Here is a 13769-nt window from a genome sequence, read left to right on the forward strand (position 1 = left end):
GAACCACTTGTATGTGCTCTGTCTCTTCCACTGACCTGCTTCCCTTTTCTTCTCACTTCGGCTCCTCTGCAATTGCACCATTGCACCTCATAGTACGTTGCTAAGTGTGCAAATTGCCTCAGCCTCTATTTCCTATGAAATATGGGTTAAGACTGGAAAGTGAAATAATATTAGTATAATGTTGAGTTTGAGGATCCTGTAGGACACATAAGTTAAAATGTCTAACAAGCAAATAGAGGAATACAAAAGTTGGTGTATCTGGGTTGAAGATAAAACTTTCGCAGGGGGATGTCCTATAGTATACATCATTTGATATCCTTGATCCATCATTTTAGATTTGAAACTGAGAAAGTTATCCTTTCACTTGGTGTCTGTTATTCACTAGACATAAATCCTAATCTGTTTAGGATTACCCCTGTGAATTACCCCAATTTGTTTGCATCCTTATATGACATTTGTGTGTGTGTGTGTGTGGGTGTGTGTGTAAATTGCCTCTTTTTATAAGGATAGTGGTCATACTGGCTAAAGGCCTACCATAATGAAATTATTTTAAAGACCTTTTCCCCAAATAATGTCAGGTTCTGAAGTACTAGGGATTAGGGCTCCAACATTTTTTTGGAGGTGGGGGACATGATTTAACCCATAACAATAGGCTTCAACAGACTGCCACAGCAACCCCAGTTTACAAGAAAAGTTAAGAATACTTATAATAGCATATTTAACAGAAAGTGAGAAAAATAAAAACTGTAGTTACTTTATATTTTTGTTGTTCTTGTGCATATAAAAATGTATCCGTGGCTTTCTTTCAACATTGAGAGAAATTGAGAATAGAGGGAACATGGGTAAGGTTTACTTTCTCTGTATTTTCCTGAAATTTTCAAATGTTCTTCATTGTAGCATTTCAAGTGATCAGTATTCTAAAAAAAAACAAAAAAGAGTTACATATATAAAAATCTTTAGATATTAAAAATAAAAGTATTGCCTCTCTTTGAGACTTAATTAGACCCTAAAATTCTATCTTTAATGGTTCCAACTATTTAAATTCATCCTCCCTGACCATTTGATAAATGAATAATATTTTTTCTAAAGGTTTTTTAAACCTAGGTTTTATTAAATATATAAAAGTGCTACCACCATGGCTTTAGTTACCATTGAGCCCTCTCACAAACAAAAATGGGAATTGTGTATGATTTTCAAAGTATTGAATATATAATTTTTTTTTACATATATATATATTCAGAAATAAATCTCAAGTAAGGTCAGTGAAGAAAGAAAATGAGTTGGAAAAAGCTATGTGATGAGAAAACAGTGGTGAAGAATAAGACAAATCCTCTCTGGACCACTGAAGAACAGCACCAGGAAAACAATTGGCTGGGCTGTGTTGATTCTTAACCAGGTCATCAACTCATTTCTTTCTCCAGAAACCTAACTAATGCATATATATAGTATACACACAATTTTACATGGCATTCTGTGTGTTTGTGTGTGCGCGCGCACGTGTAGGTATATATACATACAAGTGCTGCTAATAACATTATGGTTTATTTTTTCAGGTTCATATGTGTACACACACACACACACATATATGTGTATATACACATACTTATATCCTTTAGATATATATGCATTCATTATATAGAGAAAGATGCATATATCTTACATATAACTAATGCATTATATATATAACTAATTATATATATATATATATATATATATATATATATATATAAAGAACTAATGCATTAAATATATATAGTAAAAGTCAACAGCTTATTCATTTCAGCCAGAAATAAGTAAAACAGAATATTTTAGTAACTACTCAAATAATAGATCTAATCCTCCTTGAAATTTTCTCCTTGAAAAACTTCAGAGCATTGTCACAATTTTCTACTGTTCTTTGATTATAGTTTTCCAACACCCATGTACAAGGAAAGACATTAGGTAGTATGTATGATGCCATGTTGAGCCAAAAATAATTGTTTTCTGATATGGGAAAATGTTACAAATTAAAATAGGAAAGAATGGAAATGTGGAATTTATGCAGAGGTATATGAAAGGGCCTATGATAGCAACACCAAAACAATGTACTTTTTATCTGAGGCAGTCATATGACAAAGTTGGTATAAGCTCTGTCTGCTAGACACAAAGGAAGCCAAGTACAAAGCTGACCAGGTGGGCTTTTCAGTCAGACTTTCTGGAGTTAAAAGCAAGCTTTCACCTGAAATACTGGCTTATTTATGATTATTTTTCCTTCCCTTGTCTTAGTTTCCTCCTCTGTAAAACCGCACAATAGTAGCTACCACCTGATTATTGTGCAAATTAAATTAGGAAACAAGTGCAAAACAACTTTTCAGTCTCTAGAAAATAACAAGCTCCTAGACATTGTTAATTATTATTAATATTATTGCTATTGATTATTTAATTCTCACCACTTCTACATAGAGATTAAATTTTCACTGTGGTTAACATAGCTTAGATCTATGAAGAAGCCACTGGGAAATCAAAATTATAATGTCTTACATCTAGACTACTCATGTATCTAGAACCAATTCCTTTTGCTTTTCTAAGCTTTGTCAATATGGCAGGGCCTCGTTAACACTTCTAAAGCACACTGGCATTGTGTGTTGATCCCTATCTCTTGCTGACTTAGACCTTCTTGTCTTTTCTTGCCCTTTATTCTCTTTCTCTTAGACTCATCAAGAAACAAAGAACTCTGGGTTTTGGTTGAGGCTTCAGCTTCTGAAGAGTTGATTTGTAGTAGAAATAGAAGCAGCACGCTTTTAACTTCGAAGGACATTTTATTTCAGAAAGCTGCTTTAACAGATCTCAAGGGATCAATATCAGAAGTGGTCGCAGTTAATGTTATGTTATTGGTCAGACAACAGGAGTTACCTCTTTGTAGCAAGAAATCTGAAACAACGACTAGCTGATTAAAACACAGATCACAAGTGTAAAGACATTTACTGACATTTAAATATGAATATTCCATAGTTTACCAAAATTGGTAAGTTGGTTTCTTTCTTTCTTTCTTTCTTTCTTTCTTTCTTTCTTTCTTTCTTTCTTTCTTTCTTTTTTTGGGAATGATTTTTAAGGCATATAATGTAGAAAGGAAATATGAAAGTGCCATTTACAGAACCACTATTTTGAGAAATTCAATAGTGCAATGAAGAAAAAATTGACACACTGGCACATAAACAGAGTAAAATAATCCAGAGCTAAATAAGAAAAAAGTAACAAGCCAAATTCAAGATTTAAATCTGTTTAAATTTTTTTCAATAGAAGCAAAAAATCAAATATGAAATATGCAAGTATTGTGTCATTGGAATAAGTACATAAGATACCATAAATTTTTGTATGTTCCTGTCACTGCCCTGTTTTTCCCTATCTTCTCAGGCACAGGAACAATAGTGCACTTAAAATCTTGGCATGAGATCACGGCCTCAATCAATTTCAGTGGGGCTTCAAAGGTGGAAATAAGAACTCACTAAGATCCCACTATATGTTAAGCCACTTCATGGGGATGAAATTAATAAAATCACAATGTCAACATATGTTCAACACGCAGGTGGAGTTGCTTAATTGCATTGTGTATACATTCTAACTTGGATGGGCTTATTCTAAAAATCCTGGGAAATAATACACAAAGACAGAAAACAATAAAGTTACCATATGAGCAGTTGTCAATAAGGGCTTTGGTGGTGTTTGATTTTGAACATAATCTGGGTTTGCCTGCTGTAGATGCTAGTTGGTCTCTTGCTGTTCTTTTTATCTCACAAGCTAAGGGCTAAAATTCTCCATTTTTGTACATTTATGAGCTACTCTTTTTTAGGAGCTCATAAAAGTTCAAATTGAACAGTAACTATCTAATTTTGTATCTTCATGTGCACCGATTATTATTGAAGCTGGCAATAAAATTTTTGCTGAGAGCAAAGTTATGCATCATGTTCTAAGCTGGCTTTCTGGCATAGTATCACATGTAATATTGTAAAACAGTTTGTTCTAGTCAGCCTCAACTGGAGCTACTGTAACAACATTTTGCAGATGATGAGACTTAATTGCACATAAATGTCATCTTTCAAAGATCCTAGAAACAGAGAATAAGAGCTGGATTTTTTTAAAAAAAATTATGTTAACAAGGTCACCAGGAATCAGCTTGGATCAGGAGATTGGAGATGTCCAATATTTGATTTGAAAAAAGTTGCAAATATAATCTTAAATTGAAAGACAAAGCAGATACTTTTCCTACCTGGTAAGGCTAATCTTCTAAATAACCATTGTAACTCTAAAAATGCAGATTGTGTTTACTAGAATAATAAAGATCTAATTATAGATTTGCAGAAGTTACATAAAGCTTAATAAAATAAATGGCTTTTTTTTCAGCTGGGTGACTCACAAAAAAGGAATGGAAGCCTACTAGAGAGAAATTTATTTTCAGTGATAACAGCTTCCAACATGAAACATGTAACCTATTATATAGTGACAAGCTGGTTATGCTTCATCAAACTGATTATATACTATTTCAAGAGGATGTAGTCCACTGGGACTTAAGTAGTCCAGTGTAATCAATTATAACAAGATGGATCAGCACGAGGTTGTAAAAATATCAAATCCCCCAAGCAATAGATCAGGACAGATAAAGTTCTGTATGTTGAGGATCCCTAGATCCTGACAGGTAGCCTATAATTACAGGGCCTTTATGGTTTGGTTGTAACCAATTTTTCTCTAAAGAAGTGAGCATAATAAATTGTTGTAAACTCTATCAATGAAACTGCCATTATCATTAATAATAAAGCAATCCAAAGTTTTATATTTTCAGAATTCTTCTCTTTTCTAAATCACAAGTCATTTATTTCTCTATTTTTTTCTGACCACTTTAAATACCCACTTTTTCTAAAAACCAAATATCATAATCCTATACACACAAAAAAATTTTTAAATAAAAACATGGGAATAAAGAAGTGGTGGGATAGGGCAAAGGTTGTAAGCATGGAACTTCTCTCTACTCTTGAGGGTGTCCATGACCAGCTGTGACTGGAAATGAAGAAAAGCAAATGTTCCTACCTTCCCAACTCCCTGAACGACAAAACTGGTGTGTCAAGAGTGAAGAGCAGAGCAGAGTCTCAGGACTGGAGTAACACAGACTCCCTGACCACATCACTTTCTCCTCCCCTTCTCATTTGAGTCCCATGCTAACCACAAGGAAATCTTACCTTGAGAAAAAATAATGCAGATAAACAATTCTAAACTATTTATGATACCTAATTTTGAGAATAGAAGGTAATAAAAACCAAGAAAATCCATAGCTTCTCACTCCCATCTTATATTTGTTAGCCATAGATCGCTGTATCTAAGGTACACTCTCTTCCTCCTCATTCTCCACTTCCTCCTTTCTCCTCCTTTTCTCCCCTATACTTCTCTCTCTACTGCCCTCCTCATTTCTCTCTTTCCTTGTCCTTCCCTCCCAGTTTCTCTGCTATGGTTTGGACATGGTTTGAGTGTGTCCCCCAAAAGTTCACCTATCACAACCTTGGTCCCCAAAGTGGTAATGTTGAAAGGTGGTGGAACCTTTAAAAGTTGGCATAGTGGGAGATAATTGGGCCATCAGAGACATCACCCACAGAAGAGATTAATGAGGCTCTTTCAGGACCAGTCTAAATCCTTGAAGAATGGGTTGTAACAAAGAGCTTGGTATCTCCCCTGAATCACCCTTCTGCACACTGCCAATTCCTGTTCCATTTCTCCATCATGTTGTGATACAGCCAAGGGAAAAACTCAAATTATCCTCTCAAATTTATGGGTCACAGAATTTTGAATATAATGTGTTCTATAAACTCAAAGATTAGCCTTAGGGCATCCTGTGGTGCTGTCCAGAAGTTTCACAACCATTGAATGATACCAAAATTGCTTACTAGTGAGAACTTGTCACAATCAAGCCTGACAAGTCAATCATCAAAGAGCAGAATGTGGGGCTGGGGATATAGCTCAGTTGGTAGAGTGGTGGCCTTGCATGCACAAGGCCCTAGGTTCCATTCCCAGAACCACACACACACACACACACACACAAAAAGAGGAGAATTGTTGAGGGTGATTAGAGTTCACAGTGGAAAGAGCACTCCAAAAAAATCTTCATTGTAGACTGAAGCCTCCGAATCTGTTGCACACCATTCACTTTGTGGCCCAAATTATTACCTAGTCTGTTGGAAAGATCATGATATTTGGAATTACACAGATGCCAGTTCAGGGATCAGTTCTTTCTCCCATCCCCTAGCTCCACCCCAGTCTTCCTCCCCTGACAGTCCCAGTATTTTTTATGTAATTTTTAAATGGTAATAACACTGTGCATGATTTTTGTTTTGTAATATCTTATATATAAATGGCCTAAGATATGTAGGCTTTTGATATAAACTTACAACTAACATTATTTTTTGTTTTGGGTTTTTTTCTTGTTTTTTTCAGAATTGGGGATTGAACCTAGGGCCTTGCTCATGCTAGGCAAGCACTCTACCACTGAGCTACACCCCCAGTCCTACTATTATTGTCTTCTTTAATTTGAGTGGTACCTGGTTATGTGTCCAATATGTGTCTCATATCAATAAAGCATAATTGATTTACATTCAGATTCCTAGGGCCTAAAATCCACCTCACTCTGAAGTGGGACAGAAGAGACTAGATACTGGAGGAATTAGAGGAAGCAGGCTTATTGGCTACAGCTGGTCCAGAGGGGCTTTCACCTGAAAAAAATTCTCCCTCTGAACCAAAAGTTTAGAAATTCTTTGAACTTTATACCCAGTGAGAAGAGGGGGTTGGAGGTTTTACATGACAAGTGCTTTTTTGTTTCATATTTTTTTGTCTGATTTCACAAGTTTTACCACAAAAGCAGGAGTTACATAAAGTTCATGGTTAAACTTAGCTTTTGCAAGTCAGAGCAGAGAAGTAGGAAATAAAGCATCCATCTAACCACATTGAGCCCTTCTGCAGAGATCTTGACTGATATTTTGTTAACAGAAACAACTGTGATGAAGCTTAATGAAGATGTGTTGGTGGAGGAGGGAGTGCCACTACAACTCTACCCCTAAGTACCCACCCAATTCATTACCAAATTTTATCTATTAGACATGTTTTTGTGTGTGTACTGCTTTGCTGAATCAACCTCTTGAATTGGGACTAAATGAAAAAATAGGAAATCCACAAGTTTATTATTCCTTGGCGCTAAATTACCCTATTAGATCTTTTTTCTTATACTTCTAATTCTACATTGCATCCAACTATTTTTTCATAGGTTGTATCCTTGAGGAAAGGTTCCCAAGAGTAATGTATAAGGGGAAAAAGTTGTTTAACAAGAGTTGCTTTCTGTAAAAGCTGAAAGATATGACTAGTGCCAGAACACATTAAAAAGGAACAAAATTATGTTCACATTATGTGGGAAAACATTGCCATTTTTATTTTCCTGTAGTATAAATCAGTATGTGAATTAATTCCTTCATATAATTATATTCACAGCTCTTTTACCTTTATTCGTGGCTATAACTTTCATTATGGGAAAGAGCACATTGCAGGACAGTATAACACGTCTTCTGGTGGAAGGTCAGAGATGACATGTGGGTCTGTGGACATTGTGAACCATCTGAATTCTGGCGGCATAAAAAAAAGCAGATGCCTCAACAATTTTACATCATAAACACCAGGAAGATTTTTAGACAATAGATCCTTGATTACCAAGCTGCTGAAGACGGCTATTTCATCTCTGGAACATAATTGGTCTGCTGGCATTACACTCACGTTACTCAAAAGGATGAAAATAAAATTATAAAGTGCTGTGTAAAGCTTGAAATGGCCACCTTTAAGTTTAATCTTCCCCTTAATGTTATAGAGTCCATAAAATATGCATTAATTCCAGTTTTTAATAGCTTTTATCAATTCATCTTTCTTCTTCAAACAGTAGACAATGCCTAACAGAAGAGATTTCTCACACTGCACTATTTCCAGTGTGAGAATGTATGATGTATCTTACAATGTTGCTTGGAATTTTTTTTTTCTTTTTAAAGCAACATTTATTAAATAAAGCCTGCAAAGCAATAAATAGTTTCTCCAATATGGAAATTATTATAAAAACAGATCATTTTGATAAGCCAGTTTATTCATTATAAGCAGATTAGATGTTCACTGACAAAATATTACTATTATAATATTTTTAAAAGATTTAGTATTATAAAAATTTTAATTTTGAAACAACTGCACCTATTTATTATTTGCCTTCCCATCATATTTATTTAGCTCAGGGCACAACATTTCAATTATAAAAGTTTACGTTTGGAACTTCAAAACAACCCAGGAATATTGATGAGGATAATACTTACCACATTTATCAAACTTCCCGTTTACCTCCACCTGTCAAGCTTTTGAACTCTTCAGCAGCAATTAAAGGACAACAAACATAAAATAAATAAACTTGTTATACCTGACTATAACCTCCTAAAAATTGGAAACAAATTAAATGTCCCCAAAATGAATGATAGGCTAAATAAACTACAGTATCTTCAGAAAAGAAATATAATACTATAATTAAAATCATAGTAAAATATTAATGTGGGCTCATGTTTTCAGGATAAGGTAAAGTGAAAAAAGTAAAGTACAGAGCAGTATAGCAAAATTATTTCAATTTTATGAAAATTGTAAACAATTATGCTGTGTGCATGTGTGAATGTGCCACAGTGAACTCCACCTTTATGTATACCTATAGAGTACAGATTTGTAGAAACAATAACTAGGTGGGGGAGATGGCCAGTGGAGTAGAGCAGGGGGAACTTGGGATGGGGGAATAGAGAAGGGGAAGGAAAGAAGGAGGCACCGAGGACTGACAGCAAATTATATTCCATGTATATGTGATTATGTCAAAATGAACCCCATCATTATGTATAGACATAATGCACTAATAAAACATTAAAAAATTATGTTATGAATAAGTATATGTATAAATGTCTAGAAAAAAGTTACAATTTCAACTCTATGATGAAATTCTAGATAATCTATCCTTTCTTCTCTGTAAATTCCATATTCTTCAATTTTTTTTCACTGATCTTTGTTATATCTGTGAATCACAAAAATTACAAAATTTAAATAAATGGAAACATCTTCAGATACTTATTGATAATAGTGTCACAGTGAAATCTCTTTTAACTGCTAATGACTCTAATACGTTCTTAATTCTAAATTAGATATCAAGGTGAAATTTAATTACATTTAGCCAAGAAATAAATTTTCTGATAAGTGTATGTTAACTGCTACTAAATAGACAGCAGTTTTATATTATGCTATGGAATGTGAAAGAAGTAATATTAATAATCAGGAACTTAGTATATAGTTCATCTAAAATACAGCAGCCAGATTTCGGTACAGTCACAGAAAATGTTGGAAAAACTGACTAGGGAAGGAAAGAAAAGTAATAACCCTTTACGTGAGACATAGGGACATAAATTTGATTTTAGAAATACAGGCAAGCTTGATTTGTCTATTAGGTGAAGTAGGCACAGATGAGGCCCACAGTGCTTTAATTTCTTTTGTAATACAAAGGAAACATAACATCAAGGTCACAAACTCATGGTAGGCCAAAATAATTATAAAATTTTGAATACTTTCTTTATGGAGAAAGGTACCCCAAAAAAGCAAAAGTACCTAGGTTCTACAAAAGCCATATTGTTTCCCTAGTTCAGTGACTTGCTAAAGAGCAGTATTTTAGAAAAACAGAGAACATAGAGGAGAACATAAAGGGCTCATGCATGAGCCCAGCAAGATTAGGTGTGAAGATGTTCTAACAAACTGAAGGGAATGAGCAACCAGGGGAAAGAGCAACTGTAAATAATGAGAATGGCAAAAGAGGATCTGGACAAGGAGTCTGAGAAGGCTCTCTAACATCAGCTGTGAGACTGGCCGAAGGCATCGTCCTTCAAATCCTCGGTTCCCCCTGGATGAAGACAGTCCTCTCAATGCCTCATATTGCAACAGAACTGGGGCTAAGTGACTGTTGATTGACAGAATTAAGATATTTTGTTTTCAAAGAGTAAAAAAACACTGAGCAGAGTAGAATTAAACAATTGTAAATATGACATGTAATAAATTAACCATGAAAGTATGCAGTGGGGGAATGTATATTCAAAGCTTGCCTGAAGAAGAGGATTGGGGCAGAGCTGACTCACATGAAATGAGCTAAGAGTACACCACTTTCACTAAACCAAAAGAAAGTGTGATCTTAAACTTGAACTTTGATATATAACCTTCTGAAATGAAAAGCACGACGGTTAACTCTGCATATATTATTATTAGAGAGAGGGTAATATATTGTGGTAAAAACACCAGAAATAAACAAGTGGACAAATAGTCTATAACCACTATGTCATGTGACGAATTTGGAGATGTTTGGCCTGACAAAGGAAAAGGTGTTTCAGGTTGTGTATCAGGTGGAGTTAGGGCATTGGGTGGGGCATTACAGCTGACTCTAATTGTTTGATGGAGATTTACCATGCAAAAGAAGGATTATATTTACTTGGAATAATTTCTGAAAACAAAATTTAAAACCTGAATATCACAGATAAAAAAATGTTTTCACCATATTATGAGTGAAATAATTTCTAACAATTTGAGTTGTCCAACAATAAAATAAAAAGTTTAGAAAAGTTGTGAATAATTTGGTACTAAAATATTCAAGCACAGACTGGAATTTTATCTATCAACAATGCTATACAAGTAATTTTTACAATGGATACAAGTAAATAACCTCTAATAATAAAATACCTTATTGAAGAGAGAGAAGTACAAAAACGCACAGTGAAGAAGAAAATATCAGGGTTGGATAGGTGAACAGACACAGAAAGGCAAAGGAGAGAAGGGAGAATTGTGTCATAATGTTATATGCCACACCTCCTAGGCTAAAATAAAAGGAATCAAAACCTGTGAGTCTGCCTTCACTCACCAAGTGTGTTCTTTTCATTCATCCTCCATGAAGCTCAGACTTCTGTAGGACACAAAGCCAAAGCACCTATACTAGGGATCAATTCAGGCCTTGCACTAATGAGTTCATTTCCCTGCCTTTTCTTTTAGGTAGTGTCAAAAGCAACAAGAACACAGCCAGAGCGCCATGCACAGGTAAACTTTATAAAAATATCCAGTTCTTCAAAGTCAAATTCTGTCAGTTCAAGACAAAGAAAATCAGAATATACCAAAAGAAAAATCAATGAGAATTATTACTGTGAATTGCAGTGGATATTATTAAGTAATGCTCTTCATGATTGTCAGAATAAATATACTTTGTAAATTTACTTCCTAATATAAAACAATAGGAGAACTAGGGCTTCTATTGATATCTCATTTAGAGAAATGTGGTTTAAGCATAAATAATTATAGAAATAAGTCAAAAGACAATAAAACAAAATGAAAAGCAGCTTGAGACTTTTCAACCGTGAAGTGTAAGCCTGAATGTTCAAGTTTTATTCACTCCTGTGCAGTTTATATGATTAGCATTTTATTATGTAAAGCTGTAAATTTGGTTTTACAGTGGAAATAAAATTGGTTTTTATAAAACCTGTTTCCTTTTCTGTAAAACAAGAGGTTTGAACAACACGACAGCTTATTTCAATTTCTCAAATTCAACAATTAATAGATTATATTTGCTATTTACTATAGCCACCACAGTGGACGATTTTAAGAGATCTTGTTCAAATTACTCTCAAACCACTTTTAGACACTCATTAACAAGCGAGAGTTGAAATAACAGAAGCCATTATTTCCCAACTACCATCAGTATGCAAGCCTTAAAAAAGGAAGATAGAAGCAAGCAGTCTCAATTATTAGAAGCATCGCTCTCATAAATAGGTTGCGAATACAGGACAGAATGTTGATGAACCTGGATGTGCTCACTCCTCTCACATTGCACAACGGTACTCATGGAATTCATTTCTTGTAAGAATACAAAAGGAGCTTTTAAATCTGATTTATGTGATTTCCTGGCTACCTTTCTGGAAAACCAAAAGCATTATTAGTGGACTCTTATGGCAATCAAGAAGTTGAGATGACAATTATTCTTGTCAAGCTTCGCATTGCAATAAAATATCCTCATAGAAATATGGGACTTAGAAATAAGACTTAAAATTGAATTCTGTTCCTCACAATTATGGGTCACTTTTGACTATTTGCGCATAACAAAGCTTGCCTGTTCCATGACATAAGCTTCACAGTAGCTGAAAATACGTGGTGGCAACTCTAAAGGGGAAGTTCATGAGGGAACTTTTTGGCTCAGGGCCACATTTTATCATTGAGCTCACAGAATGAAAGATAAGATCGGCCTGTGGGAGTATCTAAAAATACCCCATAGATACCAGATTCTTGAAATTAAAAAAAGATACAGCTAAAAATGGTGCAGAGATTCTTAACAGCCTTCAAAGTCTATCTCAACAATAATAATTAAATTGGCCCTGAGAGAATCTGGTGAACAGTGAGCAAAATAACCCTATCATCTTTTGCCAGACTTCAGTGATAACAGGTTCACATTGTTCCATGTAACAGGTGAGTAGGAGATAGGATAAAACAATTTTGGATTAATTAGATTATTACAATATGTAGAACCTGTTGCAGAGTGAATGATCAACAAATGTTACTTCCTTTAAGAAAGGACTGTCACTGAATATTATCCTTGGATATTATATAGATGACAAGTAATATTTGTGAAAAGAGTACATTTCTCGTAAATCAAAAACACAAACAGGATACTCCCCTGTAGTTTTATTTTTAGCTACTCTGGTTCTGGGGTATTTGGAATGCACCATATTTCTAAAACCTAGTCCCTAGTTCCAAAGTAGAAACCTGCTCACTGATAAGATGAACAGTGGTAAGCACATACTACGGGGGGCAGGCATTATATTAGATGCTTTGACCATCACAAGAGTCACTTCTCATCAAACAGTAATTCTAAAACTTTAGTCAGCATTAAGAATCACTCAGAGAGCTACTGGGAAATATCAATACCCCATGTTAACCTGCATTCCTTAGTAGGACCTGGAAATTTGCGTTTTAGCCACCATCAGGATATTTTATAAATACATTCATTTCCAGGCTATAATTAGATAAATAATGTTCTGAAATATGTGGCTAGGTCTCACTGAACTTCATCTAATAAAATGGGAGATGTGGCATTTTCATGTCAATGAGATTTTCTAAGTGGATTTCAAACATAGTGGCATGCCAGTTTCTGCACTGTACAGAATTTTTATAATTGAGTGGCTTGGGTGGGGACCCAATACAACTATTCTGAATGTGATTGATGCCACAGCTGATAAAGCTGAACTGTACTCACTAATGCGATGCGCTCTGGAAGGTTCTTTAAGCTGGAGGCTGGGATTGCTGCCCAGACACTGTGATTGTAATGAAGATAGGCGTGGGCCTTTAATTCCACCCCCAACCCCAAAAGCCGAAAAGTGGTTAGCATTGAATATTTTTATATATAGCAAGAACAAGACAGACTGAGTTGGAAATTTTATTCCCATGTATCCCAGTGACAATATTTTAATATAATTTCTTTCCTAATGTTCTATTAAAATGATTGACATCAAATTAAACCTTTGGAATGGTGGCCAATCATGTGAAAGAGTGACAGTTGGCCAAGATGCCATTATTAACAGTTTGCATTCTGACTGATTTAACATTCAGGATGTGTGTGTGCCTATACTCGGATTTGCTGTTCCTGAAAAAAATGTTCTTTAACAACTAAACTGGTTCACCAC

This window comes from Marmota monax, unplaced genomic scaffold (assembly GCF_021218885.2).
Source record: "Marmota monax isolate L192 unplaced genomic scaffold, Marmota_monax_Labrador192_F-V1.1 WCK01_AAM20220418_F8-fsc00007, whole genome shotgun sequence".
Taxonomy (NCBI): domain Eukaryota; kingdom Metazoa; phylum Chordata; class Mammalia; order Rodentia; family Sciuridae; genus Marmota; species Marmota monax.